This window comes from Triticum aestivum, chromosome 7A, assembly GCF_018294505.1.
Source record: "Triticum aestivum cultivar Chinese Spring chromosome 7A, IWGSC CS RefSeq v2.1, whole genome shotgun sequence".
Lineage (NCBI taxonomy): Eukaryota > Viridiplantae > Streptophyta > Magnoliopsida > Poales > Poaceae > Triticum > Triticum aestivum.
Window position 1 is genome coordinate 717,294,245 of NC_057812.1, and position 20,430 is coordinate 717,314,674.

General features: G+C 41.3%; 1 long non-coding RNA gene and 1 pseudogene across 1 annotated transcript; one reads left to right on the top strand and one right to left on the bottom strand.

Moving 5' to 3' along the window:
- Positions 1-4,937: 4,937 nt before the first annotated feature.
- Positions 4,938-11,820, bottom strand: LOC123147005 (protein argonaute 4B-like; annotated as a pseudogene).
- Positions 11,821-18,508: 6,688 nt separating this feature from the next.
- On the top strand, positions 18,509-20,224 carry LOC123147006 (uncharacterized). Its single transcript, XR_006473018.1, has 4 exons — positions 18,509-18,864; positions 18,947-19,039; positions 19,247-19,366; positions 19,972-20,224. It is a non-coding gene; the product is annotated as an uncharacterized lncRNA (long non-coding RNA).
- Positions 20,225-20,430: the final 206 nt, after the last annotated feature.

Below are 20,430 nucleotides of genomic sequence, written 5' to 3' on the forward strand. Positions count from 1 at the left end.
AAGGAGGGGGGGGGGGGGGGGGGGGGGTGGATAGGAAGCGCGACGGTCGGCAGGGGTAGCGGCGGCGGCGACGCCTAGGGTTCGTGAAGTTGGGGAGGAGCGGCGGATAGCTTCCTTTGCTTCTGTTCTGTTCGTGAAAACGCTTGTCGGGTGGAAAGCCTCTCGCCTGGGCGGCTGGGCCGTTGGCCTGGGCTGCCTCCACCTGGGCTTTGAAGTGGCTGCGCCCCAGGCCAATTTTTTTGTATATATTGGCCTAGAAATTTCTCCACACCCCAGGCAGTGGCCTGGGCTGCCTGGGGCCCAGCTCCGCCGTCAGAGAAGGATACGAAGAATCTTTATTCAAAGCCGTCATCGCCGCTGTCGAAGTCAAGACAATGAACAACCTAAAAACCTAGATTACAAGGGAGTAAAATCGATCCACGCGCATGGATCAGGCGACCCCCCTCACCACCGACGACCGAGGTCGCCAGCGGAGGGAAGCCGCGGAGGACGGCGCTGAAAGATGGCCTCTCCTGGCGGCGGCTAGGGTTCCAGACGTCGAGAGACAAATCGTAGTATACAACCTACGTTGGCTTTTTGTGGGATATTCTGCTAGTTTTATTATCCGTGCATGTGCGTGTATTTACGCTCCAAGATTCGTGTACATGTATTTCACATTTTCTACCTCTACGCTCTGCTGCTAAAAAAATCCTTATGCTCCTGCAACGGCTGATTTGTAACTATAGATGAATGGATTTTTTTCCTTCTAACATTATTTTCCCTACCACTGACAACAATATTAGTTTTGGACCAAATGAAATTTCTAGCCATGTCCATATTAAGCACATATTCTACCAATATTTTTAAACTGTACCAACCAATGTATGAGGTTTTTTTTGTGCAATGGATGTCTACATACTTTGATATACCTTGATATGGAAATCCATTGGTGCTCGCGGGAGCACACGCTCCTGCATGCGAAAATATTTTTTGAAATGCCAAAAAAATTTATGTGTTCTTTGTCACATCCAAATGCTACATACAAATTTGTAGGAAAAAAGATTAAACATTTTGGCTTGTGCAAAAAAAGGAAAATGCTACCCCAAAATGTCACACTAAATTTGTTCTTTTCACCGGCGAAACACCGCTGCTCCATTTCGCATGAAAATTTTCAAGGATGCTTGCGACACTAACACGAACATCTACAAAAAATTTCAGAATTTTTTTGAAAACATTTACTATATATTTTTGTTTACTATTCACACGGGAGCACGCGCTGCTGGCAGCCAAAAGGCCATTCTCATAATTATGTGCTTTCTTATCTATGTCGTAAAAAGCAAATTTGCCTTCTTCTCAGCAAAAAAAAATGTCTTGCCTTTTGTTGAGAATGAGAATTATGTGTCTTGTTTCTGTATGCTTCCTCCTGTCTATGCTTGTGTGCTCACTTATCCTATATCCTATATACGTAAGAGAGTAATCCCCACTGACTTATTTATCTCAACAAGCAAGCATGCCGCCTCACCTTACAATTATGAATGGGAAAATGCTCAACTCAACATGCAATGTAAAAAGGCCCACCACAACATTCAATCATGCATGGGAAAATGTTTTCCATGGAATTATATTATATTTATATAAAATAAATATTATTACCACTATACATAATGAAATAAATAAGTCATATGTATTTTTTAGTTTTTGTTCTCATGTTATGAACCAAAATTTTGATCAACCAATTCCAGCAGCATCGCGCTGGGTATCCTCTAATTTACCTAAGTATCTCATCCCGCTATTTTTATTATCTTAACATGCACACCCCCCCCCCCCCCCCCCCAACAAAGGTCCACCACAACATGCAGAAAAAAATCATTATAAGTTGACTCATGCACACATATCCCACCGCACCACACATGCCATCTCATCAAAGGTCCATTCGACATGCATTAGAAAAAGTTCTCCATTATATTATGCCACTTATATTCAAAATAATTTTTGACTACAAAATAATCAAATGCAATATATAATATGTACTTATAGATTTTGTACATATATTATTAATTCAACCAGCCATGTTTCATACAATCAAATCACTTGAAATATATTGCTATTGATTCCCGCAGCAACGCGCGGGGTATTTTCTAGTTTTCATAATTACATACGTCAATTTCTTATTCTAACATTTAGTTTCCCTGCCACTAACTAATTAAGTAATTAGTTTTGGAACAAATGAAATTTCTAGCCTTGCCCATATTAACATCGAACTCTACCAATATTTTTATAGAAAAATGTGCCAACCATGGCTACATCATGTGATCAGTTTGTGAAAACCGTAATAACCTTTTTGCTTGCCATGTGATAATGATAATGCTCATAGAAATCTTCTAATATGGAAAAGAAACATGGGAGCTTTGACGACCTAGGTTGGATGTTGAAAAAATTGGGCCTAATGTGCGTAGGATAGGATGATTTAGCTTAAATCCGTGCCATTAAAAACTACTTAATTATGGCAGGTGCGCCTAATGAAGGGTCAGAATAATTTTGATTATGTGAATCAACATGGTATCTCTAAAGAAGCCCCTTATTGTGCTTTTAATATATAATAGATGCTGACATGATCAAGATCACCAAATCCGCTAATTATAGGAGCTACGGTCACCAAATTTGTTGGCAATAACATCCTTTCGCTGAAGGGAATATATTCATATCGAGAACAAACCCAATTACACATAGCCTCTACACCAACACAATACAAGAGCTACTCAAGACACTGAAAATGCACACGACAAAATTATTACAAAAGGAAGCAATAAAAAAGGACCAACATAACAATTGAAGAAGATGCCAACAACAACCATAAATGATGGCAACCTTAGGTAACAACATAGTTTCTCCAACAACAATGCCTCCAATGGAACAGTGCACGAGTAGCATCTGCATCACATGAAGTTTATGTCTGAAGTGCCATTGTCTCTGGCAGCCGAACGGGAATATTACTTCTTCTTTACCTCTTCTTCGTCTACTTGAAAAGTTGGTAATGCATTTGTCCTGACAATGAAAATCATTTGTTCTTTATCAGGAAATTTTTTAAATCATCTATTACTAGATGAGCAGGCGTCACTTCCAATAAGAACATTGTATTAGTGATTGACTTCCAATAACACTATTGCTCTTCTAAGGATGGATGACATCCATCAGCTCTGACTAGATTCTCCACATTTTCAAGAGGGCTCCATCGTTGTCTCCCTCTAAGGCCCTATCCGGAATAAAGGATTTTCATGGGAATTTTATAGCAAATCCTGTACAATTTTTTCCCGATGGTACCCTTTGGATTGTCGAATTGGCTTTGAAAATTCTTACGCGAATCCTTCCAATCCTTCACATTTAAGAGGATTCAAAACATTAACTCAATCCTCTTGTTTTCACTTCAGATGAGAATTCCAATAGAACATGTTCTTTACCTCCTTCTTTCTCTCCCGAAGGAAAAATTTCCTTCAAAATTTCTATGCATCCAAACAATTCCCATGTTTTAGATTACCGTAGGAATCTATAGGAGATGACATCTGATTCCTACTATATTCCTATTCTTGTGCTTTATTTAACTTGCGCTTAGAACATGGTTTACAAATTCACTATGAAATCTGCTCTATTCAATGACAAAATAGGAAACATCGCCAAAGATTATTTTCTGTGATGGTCAACCATCACCACGTGTTTTCCTCCCGGGGCAGCGCCCTGGGAACTTTGGTGATGTTCTGGCCTATTTTTTGACGTATTTGGCCATCATTAAGCATGTGCATATTCTGCGACGATTTGTAGTGTCATAGAAAATGTTTGGTGTCACAAAAAATGTTTGCATGTTAGAAAAATGATTAAAGAAATTGTGTGTTGGTATTCAGAATGTAGTACCTTATAAATTCTCAGAGTTTATGATATTAGAATCATTTTTGTAGAGTTTAGGTTTAGATGCTCGTATCGAAATGCATTATGATAGAACAAACGGGAAAATATGATCACATAGAAATATATTGCATTAAAAGTTCTGAACTTCACTTGAAATAGTGTACGACAACAGCAAAGGGGCCGTCAAGTCAGATGGCAGTACTACAAAAGGTCACTGATACAACTTCGACGTATCTATAATTTTTTATTATTGTATCAACCTTGAATATTTTATAGCAATTATATATGATTTTTTAGACTAACCTATTAACCCAATGCCAAGTGCCAGTTGCGGTTTTTGCTTGTTTTTGGTTTTTCAGGAAATACCAAATGAAGTCCAAACGCTACTCAACTTTTTGACGGTTTATTTCTAGACAAGGGAGAGCTTAGAAGCTTTGGGAGGAGGCCAGAAGGCAGCCTGACCAAATTCGACCTCTATAAATTCTCTAAAAGCAAGAAACAATCTTACTTTTTGTCAGAATAAATCCAAGACATATCATAGATCATCCAAGGACCAAGCAATCATAAAAGGCACGGCACCGAGATTTGTGAACGAGGTTCACCGATATGGCTACATTCCCAAGGCCTGACTAAGGGCGCTCCTCCCTATGACACCGCTACAATACCGCACCCGATCGCCCTGGACGCCGGCACATGCCGCCGGCTTCCCCTGCGTTCGTGTGTTATAATGTTGGCATAGATTACATCATGTGTCTACCCTCGCTATATATGAAAGTCCTAGGATACAAGTATGCTACTAGGACACGACTCCATATCCGATCTAAACATAATACTACTCAGAGTCCAATTGTAACCTACTATGTACACTATATTCGACGACACAACTCTAACACTTTTCATTTGATAAGAGGAGGTAAGAGGTACCATGTTAAAACTGCTCCAAAACCAACAGCATGCACGGTTCACGCATATCATCCAAGCCTAGTAATAGTAGTAGATCCAAGGTTGGGGTTGGTTCAACGCCAACCCAAAAGACAACATGCAGCTCCATGGTTTCCATAAACATCAAAGGACTGACTCACCACCGACTAGTTCTTCGGGCACCAACTCTACAAAATATCAAACTTGGGTCACTGACCCGAGTATCTACAAAAGGTCACTGACCCGAGTAGTTCTAGGTGCTATTTATTCAGATAGATATAAGATAAATAGACACTGACACATAGCGAGACACAGTTCACCCCCACACCAAGCATCATCAGGAGCAAATCAGCAGAAGAACATGGAGCTCCTCACATTCTTGTGCAGCCGAGGAAGCTCCGGCACCGGAATGCTGCCCGCCGATGTGTGCCCCCCTCCCTGGCTCGAGGACGCATCCGACATGTCTTCAAACCTCACGAACGTGCCTACCTGGGCCGCCGCCAGATGTGCGTACATGATCCGAGCAACTGCAAGCCAACCCAAGCAAAACAAAACATAAGGGACAGTGTTCATTATTTGCCAAGCAAAAACAATGAGTGGCACATACTGACTGATATCGCTGTTGTGCTCCTCTGGTACCTGAAAAGGTCACAGCAACAGGGTTCAGGCATAGCTTGACAACAGATCTTTTTCTATCAGAACGGTATAAATTTCTCAAGCTCTGTCGCCCTAGACTGCCTGTCTACGTACACGTATGAAAGCGAATGCACAAATTCCTGAAGCTCATCCGCTGTGAAGCCGATCTCATCATGCAGAACATGGTAATGTGTTGGCCTCGACGTGCCCTGGCACACACAACAATTACAACTTAAGTAGGACCATCACCGGGCATACTGGTACATGGTGGTAGTAACAAAAAAAACAGAGCAGAAAGCAGAGATTACATACTATCATCCCAGCATGGGCACACATGTAGAAGTCGAAATTCTTGGGATGGCAGACCTCTTTATCCACGACGGTCCCTACATAATGAACTCTTGCTTTACCATCATTTCAAAGAAAATTGCAAGTTAAGCGCTAAGCCATGTTTCGCTCTACAAAAAATAGTTGGGGACTCGGCCGTGATTGGTTGAAATAAAGTTTACCAGGAGGAACATTATCCGGACATCCAGTCTGGAAAAATCTGGTATGATGGTTTTTCTGAGCAACAATTACTGTGAACTTAGGCTCCCACTTCTCATCAAGGAACTTACAGGCCTGCATTGATTAAAAGTAGATGGAGTGACACTGTCCAATACCGGATAATACTTGTACATCACATGTTGAAATCAAACACATAAACTACCGAATATAATTTCAGAACTTAGTACCTGAAAATAATAACTTGATCTGGTTTTCGATTCCCAGTACTATTGTAGAAGTCGATAAGTGATTCCCTGGACGTCCCGAGTGCAATGACATTTTTTGCATTAGGAAAGTGTGTGCAATAAAGTATATATAACATACATTCATGAATATGCACGTATAGTATTGTTGGCAAGGGACTGAACTCAAGATTGAATCAAATGTCATGTCTTACCGAATGAGGCCATCATCTTCCTTTCCCCGTGGTTTAAACAAGGAAGACATTGTTTCTAGTTTGGGTGACAGAGTGTGCACTGTTGTTCTATATTTAGAGATGAGAGGCCACTTGCGAGAATTAACCACCTAAGAAAAATCAAAAGCCATACCAATTCAGAATTTCTAGTAGAAATGAAGAATGGTTAAAAAAGATAAATGTGTCAGCCGTGGTAGAAGTTGCTGCCTGAGTAGGCTTACAAATACAGTCATAAAAACACTTATCAAATCTGCAATCATTCAGATGACGACTGAGCTACGATTCAGAGATTAGAACTATATCCCTCTTACCGCAGCAATGGAAGGTCTATCAGATTGCCAGGCTGACCATGTGACACATCCATGCCCAAGATAATAGTAGGCAGCTTCCCCACAATGGGTAATACTGCAGGTGCAGGGGGTAGCTCACCTTGTAGCAGTGTGTTTAGCCCATCAAGCTGGGTAACAGCCGGTGAAAAGACAAAAGCATAACCATATACAGTAGTCATTAAATACAGTAAAAAGAAAATAAGCTCATGTCAACAAACCTTAGCATTTATCTTCAATAGCACATTAATTAGGTACTGATCGTTGACTCTTGGTGGAGGAGCTAGACATTGTGTGAAGATGCCAAGTTCGGCAAGACACTTCCTCTTCCAAGGGCCTGGTTGAAGCAAATATATATTATATATTCTGCAACAGGTAATCATGCTTATAGGGAATGGTATAGCAAATAACGATGGCCAAAAACATGAACCAACCATAAATTTCGCAGTTTTTCCTCGCAGGAAGAAGGCACAACAGGAACTTGGGTTGTCCAGGTAGCTTGGATTTTAACTGAGCAAACATCTCATCCACTCTTCATGACGCAGGAGCTCGTCTTACTGCTGGGCTTTCTTCAATTGCATCACCATGAGGGTCCTCTATTTCCTGCTAACAAATGAAGTTCAGCAACAGAAAATAAGAACAATTAAATACGTTGTAGAAAAAAAATAGAACATACAATCCCCAATCCCCATTGCAATTGCAATCCTTGTAAGGTCTCGGACAATACCACGAGCATCACAACATGCAGAGAAATTGACAACTGCCCACCTCGTAACAGAACAGGTCTGGATCAGCTTCTGAAACAAAAAAGAATCAGCAAACTAGCAGAAGGTTCATCAATGATGAAGAAGTAATAAAGACATGTTATGAACAGAAAACGTGCTGACCTTTCTCGCAAGGTTCCAACGACCCTTTTGTGGGACGAATTCTTCATCATTACCGGCTTTCAGCTACATATAGAAGACTTACTTAGATACATTCAGAAGAACATCGAGCACAAGCATGCTAAACTATGTTCGGGAAACTGTTACTAACCTTGGGTGCTTGCAGGATCCTCCCTTCAATTTGAGTAAGGTTTCGGGCAATTGTAATGCCACATGCCTTCAGCATGGGGTCAGAGTCATAGTCGCTACGTTTAAGTGCCTTGCATTTAGCGTAGGATGAACTATCAGTGAATTTCCATTTGACTAAGAACAGCAAGTTATATATGGTGGCAGCAAGCTGAAATCTAGTCCCTCCGTCCCATAATATAAGAGCACTTTTGACACAGTGTAGTGTCAAAAGTGCTCTTATTTTATGGGACGGAGGGAGTAGATGATAACTCACATCATCAAGAGTTGACATTCTTTGATGAGGCTTTTGTCTGGATTTCTCGACAAGTGAGGACCTCTGAAGAGTAGACAGAGCTTTGGTGTATCTTTGCAGAGGAACAAGCGTGCAAAGCTGGCCATGCAAAAAGTTCACACCAGGACATCAGATCGTCTATAAAATTTCCGAAGGAGAGACGATTATAAGGGTGAAATAGCATAACTGAGATGAACCTCGACAGGGAAGTAAGTTGGACGCTTTGGCCTCCCAGCATTGATACATGGGAGATTACCAGAATAGCGCAGTTCTATGCCTCTGTTCTGTACAAAGTAATCATAGACTGTCATTTCAACAGTATCAGTGTCTCCGTTGTCACCGTTCCTCCGCCTCAATGGAAACCTAGTTAAGCACACCAATCACAAAGCAATCGATAAATATAGCAGTAAAATGCACAAAATAGAACAAGCACTGGTAAACAATAAGACACCTTGCCAAATTACTAATTTATAAGCACTGGTAAAATGAATTAATGGTAAGGAGGAACTCTCACGTTTGTTCGTTGCAATTTTTCTCAGTTAAACCAACTATCTTAAACTCTGAATTTGTGTGAGTGGTTTTTATCCTCAAGCTCTTGAGGGTACGCTTGGCCTGTGAGGCAAACATCCAAATTGTAATTATCAAAATAAATATAGTTGGATGATTGTTCGCGCTATATTATCAAGAACATCAAAGATACACCTTACCTTTTGCCAGTTAATTTCATCAGGGCGACGAACCATCTGGTTAGCAAGAAGAAAATCGATAACAGGACCAGGTTTAACAAGCATGGTAGTCGAAACATCTGCAAGTTAAAATAAGTTTGACATGACAACATTAAATCGGATGTGGACGATGGAGTTATACGACAATACAATAAGGTGAGATGCATACCAATATTTAGGGAGAGCCCACTTTGTGTACCACGGAAACTTGAGTGAAATCCTTGGCATCCCGACAAACCACCGCCCAAGTCAATGAAACTTTTAGGATTATTGTGGAAACATGATTGGCGGACTAGAAGACAGCCCCTGTGAATAGTCAGAAAAATTAACCCCAGTCATGGCATGAAACGCACATGTGGAGCCTAAGCAGAGTAATGCTTGTGGAGGCAAACGAGTGAGACATTCATGAAGATACATACTGCTTTGCAGAATGCTGCCGCAGTATGATATCAAGAACTCGAATAGCCTCCAGGGAGTTCTCTGATTCTTCACCTCTAATGGCCTGCGCGATTGCGGCCATAGGCATTTTCGCCGCAAAGCTCAGCTCCACTTTTATAATCTTTGACTGGTACGGCCTCCTCACTCTCTTCGTGTCACTACCTTCAGGACTGTTGCCACTATTACCTCCAGAGCTCCTACAACCAACTAATAATTGGGTTATACTGAACACAGAGGATGGTATGTAGTACTACATAGGGGCAGTTAGCCTGCAAGCAGGTCAAGGAGTAGAACTCACTTTCCACTTCCAATGTCTTCCAATACTACAGTGAATTCATTGTGTACTTGGGGAAGAGCCCCAATTGTAAAGAGGCTCTTCTCACCATCATATGCAAAGTCCTTGTTGGCAAGATCGGAATGGTACATTTGCACCAGTTTATCCTGCACCTTTCTCCCTATCCCCTTTTCAACAACAGGTTGATCATCCTCATACTTCAGATTAACCTACACATCGACAGTGCCAGATAGCATGGGGATATGGAAATTAAGGTTACGTTTGAAATTACTAGGTGGTGAATTAGCATGGGGAAAGCAAGTAAAGCGTGCTCACATGGTAGTGGTGGAAAAATTCCTCTGAACCCTTCAGGGAGACTTTATAGTGGTTAGCAAGTAGTTGGATGGTGTGCCCTCTCTTCCCTAGCCCAGGCCTGGCCATTGGGAGCCTTTTGGGCTTTGCTGGCTTGTTTGGAGGCAGTTCCTCGGCGACATCTTCTTTTTCTTTGATGGGCACCACGTCGGGAGGCAGAGGAGGTGGTGGTGGCAACTCATCTGGGCCTCCATCACTCGGGTCCATCTTGGCAGGACAGACGGAGCTCTCTGCATGTGTGTTCAGATGATTAGCAGTACAAAACAAATAAAAATAAAATTGATTCCAGTTCCAGGATGACCAAGAAGCATCAGCTGTTTAGATGAAAGATTAAGTGCAGTGTATGCTTATACAGTCATTATATCCATTGTAGGTGTAGGAATTACTGGAATGATGATTATTGTGACCAGAAAGAAATGTCTAGAAATGAACAATATTTACACTCTGGCTCTAAACAAAGTTATCCTTCACTAGTAGATCCTGTATATAAAAAAAATTGTGCATATTTAGGAGCATTAACTTTGTAAAAAGGAATTAATGATGATACTGATATATTATCAACGCAAAATAAATGGTACATATGAAGAAGATTTACTCTGTAGCTCCAAAGTGGGTTATAATTTTATCCACAAAAATATATTTGGTGCACATATCTTACAAGCAATATAAGCAAAACAGAGATTCCAGAGTTCTATGGTATATGAACCACTGTTTTGGTTACCAGTCGAAATTCCAAGATTTCCCATGGTTACCACGTATTTCCGTGCCCCTCGGTAAATCACCATACCGAGCAAAAAATACCATTTTTTTAAAAAAAATTGAATTTAAACACTCGATTTATTGTAAAGTACATATGATCTAATTAATGTCATGAGAGTTGGTTCTGGCGTGTTGGTAGCAACCTAGTTCCTATTTTGAGAGGTCTCTGTCTCGAATATTCGTTCATTCACTTATTTGAATTCAGATTTCAACTACAAAATTCGCTCGAAATATTCTCGGTATTTCTCGGTAACCGTGGTAACCACATTTACCAGTCCCCCTCGGTAAAATTGCCTCATTCGGTAACCAAAACCTTGATATGAACCCCCAATAAAATGCATGGCTACACTATTAGAGTATTTGCCTCCTTGCACTTTGTATTACAAAAAAGGGAAGAAAGAAGACGAGGTTGTTGGTCATGAAAATGAGACATTCACATTGAACCCAAAAGTTCAAAGCAGAATGAGAGCACTTTTTTAATACAAAAAACCCTAGCCAAGAACAAATGTCTCCCTTGGGAAAACCCCCAAGAACCTCTTCTCATTTACTTATTTTGGTGATCCCTGAAAGGAAGCGCGTGCGATGATATCTTTCATAACTTAAACAAAGCTAGCACGGGTTGTTTAGTAATTTCAAGATGCTTTTTATGGTTGTGCATGGCTCACTAGAATCTTAAATAGGAGACATCGTGTGGTATAAATCAGATGAGAAATATAAATATAAATGGCCGGATACTGGAAAGGAGGAGGATTTGTTAGCAGAGACAGATTGTTAGTGGAAGCACAAATAAGAGCAAACCTGTTTGAAGAATACATAAAGCTCTCTTTCTTGTCAATTAACCCAGATCGAAAAACAAAGAAAGCAAAACCCCCGAGAAAATTTGTTGGCAAAACCCCTAAAACGTTGGGATTGCGAATCTCTCCAGAACGGAAGAGAAAAACCCAGGAGGGGGCGATGGGGGAAGAATGCGTTGCAGATTATAAACCAATGGAAAGATTCACAAACCCAGGAAGCAAGCTAGCTAGATGGAAGATGGAGACGAAACAAGGAAGGCGATGGGATTACCGGTGGAGCCGGGCGGCGTGGGTCGGGTCGTCTTCTCCGCTGGTCAGATCTCCTCCTTTCGTCTTCACTTGTGTGTCTGCGCTGCTTGTGGTTTTTTAAAGAGGGTGAGGGGGAGGTGAGAGGTGGGGGTAGTAATTAATTGGGGAGGTGGAAGTTAGAAGGCTTCTCCGAGAAGCCGAGAAGGATGACCTGCTGCGAGAGTACCAATACACTATCTTCCATGCAGTGCACTGTGGTGCACGCAACGGGTGCGTGTCCATTTTCTTCTCATTTTTCTTTTCCGAACATACCAACCCTCTTTTAGAGGGTGTTTGTTTTCAGAAACTTTTTTGTGTAGGGACTAAAAAAAGTCTCTCTTAGAGACTTTTTTACCAAACGGGAAGGATATTTTAGGACTAAATTAGGCATTTGAGACTAAATGAAGAAGACTCTTAAGAAAATTCTTTTTGGGACTTTTGGGGACTTTTTCAACAATGCCCCTCCATGCATATATTGGCCCGCCACCCCATGGTGTTATTTGATTGTTATTTTTCTATATACTAGGGGCAACATGGTCATTTAATAACTTCTAGGAAGGGACTAGGGACTTTTTAGTCTCTGAAAACAAACAGAGAGGAACTTTTTAGGGACTAGGGACTTTTTAGTTGGGACTAGAAAAAGTCCTAAGACTAGAGAATCAAACACCACCTTAATAATAAAGATATACATAGGTTAGCCACATCTCTTTATCAGTTATTTCTCCCCACGGCTTCATTCTTTGCTTGGTGTATATCTCTATCATTAAAGGAGAAATGGTAGGTTCGCCTCATCTTCTCTGTGTTCTTTCCTTTCTGGGCCCAATCCCGTTTGTTTTTTTTTAGATTTTTTTATGTTCATCTCAACCGATGCCGCATGAAACAAAAGTTGATGTATATCTCAACTATGAAAGGGGAGTTGCTAGATTTGCCGAGGTTGAAAAAAGCTCTAGGCGTAAGCAAGACGGTTGACCTTCGCCTAGTGCGTAGGTGGCGCTTAAGCACCCTAGACGCAGCCTAGAACGACGTACGCTTTTGGCTACAAGGGTGTATTTGGGGTATTATATGTGTTTCAGTGTTGATTTAGAGCATATAAGTGTGTGAACTACTCCCTCCTTTCATCTATATAGGGCCTAATTTGTTTTACGAGACTAACTTTGATCAAATGTTAGAGCAATAATATATGACATGCAACTTACACAAAGCATACCGGCAAATTCGTATGTGAAAGAAGCTTTCAATGATATAATTTTCACATTATGCATGTTATGTATTATTAATCTTGTCAATAGTCAAAGGCGGTCTTGAAAAATGCATTAGACCCTATATAGATGGAAGGAGGGAGTACCAACTATTGTCATTGGAATATGGCCCATTTGGGCTGCTTGTGCAATCTGACCGGATTTTTCGCTTGAGTCGACAAACTCTTTCATGTTGTCAACTTATGAATGAACCAAACTGGCCAAACCTCTATTATATTCTAGAACTTGCGACAAATATGCTTAACTGCCAATACAACATAGACTCTATTAACATATTTTTTAGATTATAGCATTTAGAAATCTCTACCATGAGTTTTTAAGAATCTCTGCCATGATATTTATTAATATTAAAATACACATGAAGAAACACAAATATAAAAATATAAATTCATATAGTATGAAGTACCTCAAACAATCAAAATTAATTCAAAAAATATTTGTTACAACATATTGTTTTAATTAGTAGAATCAACTTTTGCAGTGATATAATTACAATATTTAACTTACCGGGTTATATATACATTACAATTATGTAACAAAAAATCTTGCCAACCAAGATAATAAAAAATATTCCCATTAAATTTATAATATGACAAAAAAACTATAAAATGTATAAAAGTTCAATATGGAAAATATTAATTTTAATTAGTCCCGGGCACTGCTTTGGATTTCTGTCCAAAATGTTCTAATACTGTGCTAATTAATATTTTTAACAAGATTAAGTAAAGTTGGGTACTTAACATTTATCTTTATGCAATAAATCAACACATGGCAATCAACACATGGCGTTCAAACCTTCAAGCAGTTCCATATGCACCGCTAAATTTGAGAATAGTTTTGCTATAATCAGGTTCACTTAGTCAGTTTCTACATGTGGGTATGTGCAGTTCAGGTGTTAATGGGCTGACTCTGACAACGGTTTAGTTTAGCTCGGTTTTGTGTATCGAATGGTTGGGTATAATCAGGTACGGGCTCAGAAAGTTCTGGTTCCAAACAATTCAACCCATGGGTATTACTGTGTTATTTTTGTATAAGTTATCGGGGGCATGTTTTAAAACAAAAATATTCTGACTTTGTCAAAGTTACCACAGTGTTTGTACGGGGTTATGCCACTACAAAATTTTAGAGTGAGTCAAGCAACATGACCTCGAGCCTCGCTCGCGTCACCTATAGGGGGTAGCTCGGGGAACCCTAGCCGCCGCCGCCCCCTCCCTCCCTGCATCCCCGTCACCATCAGAGGAGGCCGGCGAGCGAAGCTCGCCCGTGGACGACGTGTTCGCTCGCCAGCGGACGACGGGCTCTCCTCTCTCCGCGAGGGGATCTCTGGCCAAGACGCGACGACGACCTTGGGAGCCCGACGTGGAGGCGGAGTTGGCATGATTGGGAAGCGGCCCAATGGGATTTCGGCGGCGGCTTGGCCAGCACAGCTGTGGGGCAGCGTGGGGCCAAACATGGCAGCTGGCCGCGATGGATCTGGAGTTTCCCACCCCAGACCAGTTCTCCTCCATCATCACGCGGATGCCTGGGGCAGCGACCCTGGGCTTGGCGATGGTGGTCATTGATACATCTCCAATGTATCTATAATTTTTTATTGTTCTATGCTATTATTGTATCAATCTTATATGTTTTATATGCAATTATATATCATTTTTTAGGACTAACCTATTAACCTAGTGTCTAGTGCTAGTTGCTGTTTTTTTGCTTGTTTTTGGTTTTCCAGAATATGAGTACCAAACGAAGTCCAATTGCCATGAAACTTTTTGGAGATTTTTTTTGGACAAAAGAGACCCTAGAAGCTTTAGAAGAGGGCCAGAAGATGAAGGATTAGCCCACAAGGCCTACGTTCAGCTATTTGACCTAATTCTCTAAAATCAGAAAACCAACGGAGAGCCAGCCAAAACTCTTTTTCCGCCACCGCAAATACATGTTCTTGAGAGATCCCATATAGGGCCTTTTCTGGCACTCTGTCGGAGAGGGATTCAACCATGGAGGGGCTATACATCAACCTTGCTGCCTCTTTGATGATGTGTGATTAGTTTACCACAGACCTAGGGGTCCATAGCTGCTAGCTAGATGGCTTCTTATCTCTCTTTGATCTTCAATACAATGTCCTCCTTGATGTTCTTGGAGATCTATTCGATGTAATCATTTTTTTGCGATGTGTTTGTTGGGATCCTATGAATTGCGAGTTTATGATCAGATTATCTATGAATATTTGGGTCTTCTCTGAACTCTTTTATGCATGATTATTATAGCTTTGTATTTCTCTCTGATCTATTGATTTTGTTTGGCCAACTAGATTGATTTTTCTTGCAATGGGAGAGGTGCTTTGTGATGGGTTGGATCTTGTGGTGCTCAATCCCAGTGACAGAAAGGGACATGACATGTATTTGTATCGTTGCCATTAAGAATAAAAAAGATGGGGTTTATTCATGCGTGAGTTTACTTTGTGCACATCATGTCATCTTGCTTATGGCGTTACTCCGTTATTTATGAACTTAATACTCTAGATGCATGCTGGATAGCGATCGATGTGTAGAATAATATTAGTAGATGCAGGAAGAAGTCAGTCTACTTGTATCGGATGTGATGCCTATATACATGATCATTGCATTAGATATCGTCATGATTATTCACTTTTCTATCAATTGCCCAACAATAATTTGTTTACCCATCGTATGTTATTTTCAAGAGAGAAGTCTCTAGTGAAAACTATTTTAAATCATATATAAAAACCCAAAAATATATTGCTGTAGTTTTATTTCCGTTATTTTATTTTGTGTTCCTATTTATCTATTTATCACTACAAGATCTAATCTTTGCAATTAACCGCCAAGGGATTGACAACCCCTTGTTTGCGTTGGGTGCAATTATTTATTATTTTGTGTGTAGGTACTGCTAAAGAGTTGTTGTGTGGTTCTCCTAGTGGGTTGATAACCATGGTTTCTAATCGAGGGAAATACTTATCTCTACTGTACTGCATCATCCCCTCCTCTTCGGAGAAATCCCAACGGAGCTCACAAGTAGCAGTCATCTCCTCCATCGGAGGTGGTCGGCCTAAAGGCTGGGTGGACAGATCTCGAGATCCTTCGTCTAGGCCCAGCTGCGAGCCAGGGAGACATAGTTGCCGGTGAAAACTGAGCCGACAACGGGTGATGGTGGCATTCTGCGCCGGAACCTTGATGAATGCATCATCGTGTAACTATTGTCAACCCAGTCGCGCTGCTCCAGGGGAAACCCTAGTATCTGGTCTTCTAGATTGGACGATGGTGGCACTGCGGTGTCGTTTCTCTCTTAGGAGCATCCTTTGTGGAGTATCACCGGACGACAGAGGCAGGAGGTGGAGCAGCTTCATCTTGCACGGAACTTCAGTGGAGATGTCAAATCATGCTTGGCTAACAGGTACTACGTTGTGTCATGCCTGTTCCACAGGTGCTACGCATGACAGATCTACCAGAGACTTCAAGGTGTGTTGGCTAGTGGTACTTGGTGGCATGGTGCTGCAGTGTACCGATGACAACCGTGACGTGCTCAGTAGTTTGTGCACATGGAAGTGGTGCCGCTGGGTGCCATGGTAGCGTCGACTGATGGCTGAACTGGCAAGGATGATGTGAATCTCTTTCTTGAAGATTGGTCAGTAGTTCTACTTCTACGATGATGGCGGCTTCTAAAACGTGTGCATGTGGTACGCTTTAGGTTTGTTGCACCGGCTGTAGTTTCCGATACCTTATGTGGATGGATCGGCGACGACATCTGTTTTACATATGGGGAGTGGGAGCACTCCATATTATCGAGATTGTAGGTGTGAGAGGTGACTTCGGGTGGCTTGATGTATGTTTTTGTCAGACCTTTGTTGAATAATTAATAAAGATGGATGTATGCATCAATTGATGCAGAGGCCGTGGGTTTTAACCCCCTTTTCCAAAAAAACATGGCGTTTTTACGTAAATTATCAGGTATGCGGTTTGTATATTACCGTGCTATTTTCACATAAGCTACCGTGGGGTATATTTTCAACATTTTTTCCTCGTTGGTCAAAGTTACCATGGTGTTTTTATGTATTTTATTGAGTATGCGGCTGGTTCGTATATTATCGTGCTACTTTCACATAAGGTATCGAGGTATGTTTTGAACAATTTTTTCCCATCCTTGGTGAAAGTTATTGTTGTTTGTACGCATATTATGGGTTATGATGTTCGTATGTTCCCGTGCTATTTTCACACAAGTTACCAGAGGTATGTTTTCCAACAACTTTTTTCCCTCCCTGGTCAATGTTACTGCGGTGTTTTCTACGTAAGTTATCTGATATGCGATTTGTGCATTACCGTGCTATTTTCGTATAAGATTCCGCGTATATAATTCAACAACTATTTTCCCCTTGGTCAAAGTTATCGTGGTGTTTGTACATAAGTTATCGGATATGCGCTTTGTATATTACTGTTTTATTTTCACATAAGTTATCGGGGTATGTTTTTCAACAACATTTTTTCCTTTTTGATCAAAGTTACCACGATGTTTGTATGCAAGTCATTGGGTGTATGGTACGTATATTACTGTGGGCGTATATTTCAATAATCTTTTTGCTCAGCCTCAAATTACCACGGTGTTTGGGACTAAATGATCAGGTCTAAAATGCATACACTATCATGCTATTTATCAGGTGTATATTTTCAGCAATTTTCTTCCCCATGGTTAAAGTTACCATGGTATTTGTACCCAGAGGCGGACCACGAATTTTTTTTAAGATGGGGCGAAGTCTCACTAAGATTTTTCTTCATGCGAATCAAAGGAGTCAATACACACTAACAATGCACACTACAAACGAATAACCAAATACAATGAAATTGCATACATGTTTCAATAGGAAAACAACCTAAAACATACCGATAATGAAGCATTTAATGGCGTGTAGAAGACCCAGGCAATGGTAGTGCCCTACTCTCTTTTTGAAAATCTTCCTTAATTTTACTGAGATCAATACTTTTGAAGATCTCTCGCTCAATGTAACACATCATCAAGTCATTAAGCCAGCCATCAGCCATCTTGCTGCGCAACTCAGTTTTGATGATTTTCATTAATGAGAAGGCTCTTTCAACTGTTGTCGTCGCTATCGGTAGTAGCAATGCCAACTCAATGAGGCGATAAACAGCAGGAAACATGACATGTCTTTCAAGTTCAACCATCTTTTTAGCTAGACTTGCAATATCATGACAAGCTCTAAAGTCTTCAATTCTTCTCATATGGATAATGAATCTCTACTATTAAAGGAGGATCGAACGTCGTGATGGTTCGACCTTCCTTCGATCCCCTCCTCCCTTCAAACGAAAAGCATCGCGCGAGGGCCACACGCCCGCAGCAGCCCAAAAATCGCCAGCTCAGCCCACGTACGAGATACACATCGGCCCTTTCCTCCCCTCGTACGATAGCACACACTAAAAAAAATCTGCCGAAAACCTCGCACACCACACCGACGCAAAAACAGGGTAGAACCCACGTCCTCCACCTTCTCCCGACCGAATCTCCATCTCCAGAACCAGACCTCTCTCCCAATCCCGAACTACCTGTTGGCACCCCTCCCTGGCTCCCTCCCATGAGTCCGCGACCACCCAACGGCGGCCCATCTCTCCCACAGCAACCAACGCACCGGCCACCCATCCATCTCCTCCTCCTCTCACTCACGCCGGCAAAGGGGGGCCAGCCGCCGCCACCCCAAAACGTTGTGTATGAGCAGGCACAGCACCGCCGCCTCCCTAGGTCGCGACGTGTAGCGGTTCGGCTACCCCGACACAGCCGCCGGCTGGCCCAACGAGGAGGACGCTTTGAATCTGGGACCTGCAGTATTGGATAGAGGAAAGTTACATCTACAGTTGGTCCGCGAGCATGGCGAGGTATGTGCATCTCATCCTCTTCTCTGCACACTCACGCTTTTCACATTTGAGTGCCTGATTGTATGTTAGCCTCTTGTGACAGCCGACAGCGACGATGAAATAATGCATTGGCCCATTGCCTGATGAAGAAGATGAGAGAAGTGAAGATTATGTACGATGAAATATTACAGATCAGGTACGTGTAACCCTGTTCATTTTGATGGTATTTTAGTTCTTGTGATTTGGCGATTTTAACTCATACTAGACCAAAGATGACAATTTCTTTTTGTTCATATAGAACATGGGAAACACTTCCCTTAAATATAGTTTATCCATATATCGCCTTACTTTTCAATAGTTATAAGATATGTCATTAATCTAGACACTGGTTAACATGATTTAGGCTTGGCACCTTAGCATATATCCAAGGTCCAAACTCGGATGGTACACAAGGATTTCTGTATGCGGAGGTTAGCTTCAGCAGAACAATTATATTGATGACGACGATGATGAGCTGGAGAAGGTGAGTGGTGGTGGCCACCTCCTCCCTCCTAAGCACTATCACTCATTGATGTCTATGTACATGGCGACCTTGTTGCTACATCATCGCTGGCCACACCCACCTCGATCTGTGTCTTCACTAGCCTCTCTACCTACAACGTTTCTTCTCATCACACTGAGTACTGTTTTCGGCTCGGATTGTGAGAATATGATTATGTCGTAATTGAACTATAGTGCCTCTGTATATGTTATTTGAAATTCCAGTTTAATCGATTCTGATTATGTCGTAATTGAACTATAGTGCCTCTGTATATGTTATTTGAAATTTCAGTTTAATCGATTCTGGTAGTTCATTGCTGCAATTTACACATTTAATCTTCATTACTGCAGTTTCTTTCTATAAACTGGTTCATATCTTATAGTCTAAAAAACTGGTTCATATCATTATCGGTACTGACTCAGCGAAAACTTTTCATGATCTGATATGGATCTCAATTCTGATTATTTGTGAAAAGTATTCTAGCTCTGATATGGATCCATGTTCTGATTTTGTGTGAAAAGTTTTCTTTCGTAACTTTTCTCTTTACTACTGAAATGGATATTTTGCTCTGTTTTGATGACCCCTAGAGATGCACAGCTCCATTTTGATGACTCCATCACCAGGGAGCTCTTGGTTGCACTGCAATCAGGGAGGCCTTGTCAACTCGCTGATGCCACTTAACCTCTATGGTCTCTCATTGCTCAAGATGGATAGTTTTGTGCAGGTTTGGCCTCAACCACTTCTTCCTGTCCTACTGCTACATTTGGACCATGACACTCAGTTCTAGCAAAACTATTGTAAAGTTGCAGGCCAGACCTGTGAAATCCGAGGCTTGTCACAGGATGGTGTTCATGGTCTATAAGCTTTTGAGATGTTGTCTTGGCTCCTCCTTTACAAACAACATTTATGATGATATGCCCCTAAGGGTTGTAGTTAAGAGTTGATGAGTGTTGTTTTCCATGCTATTCTTTGTCCCTTGTGCTGGTAGTTGAGAGGAGGGAGAAGGAGAGAGAGATGGAGGGACATCAAAGAGGAGTGTGGTAACC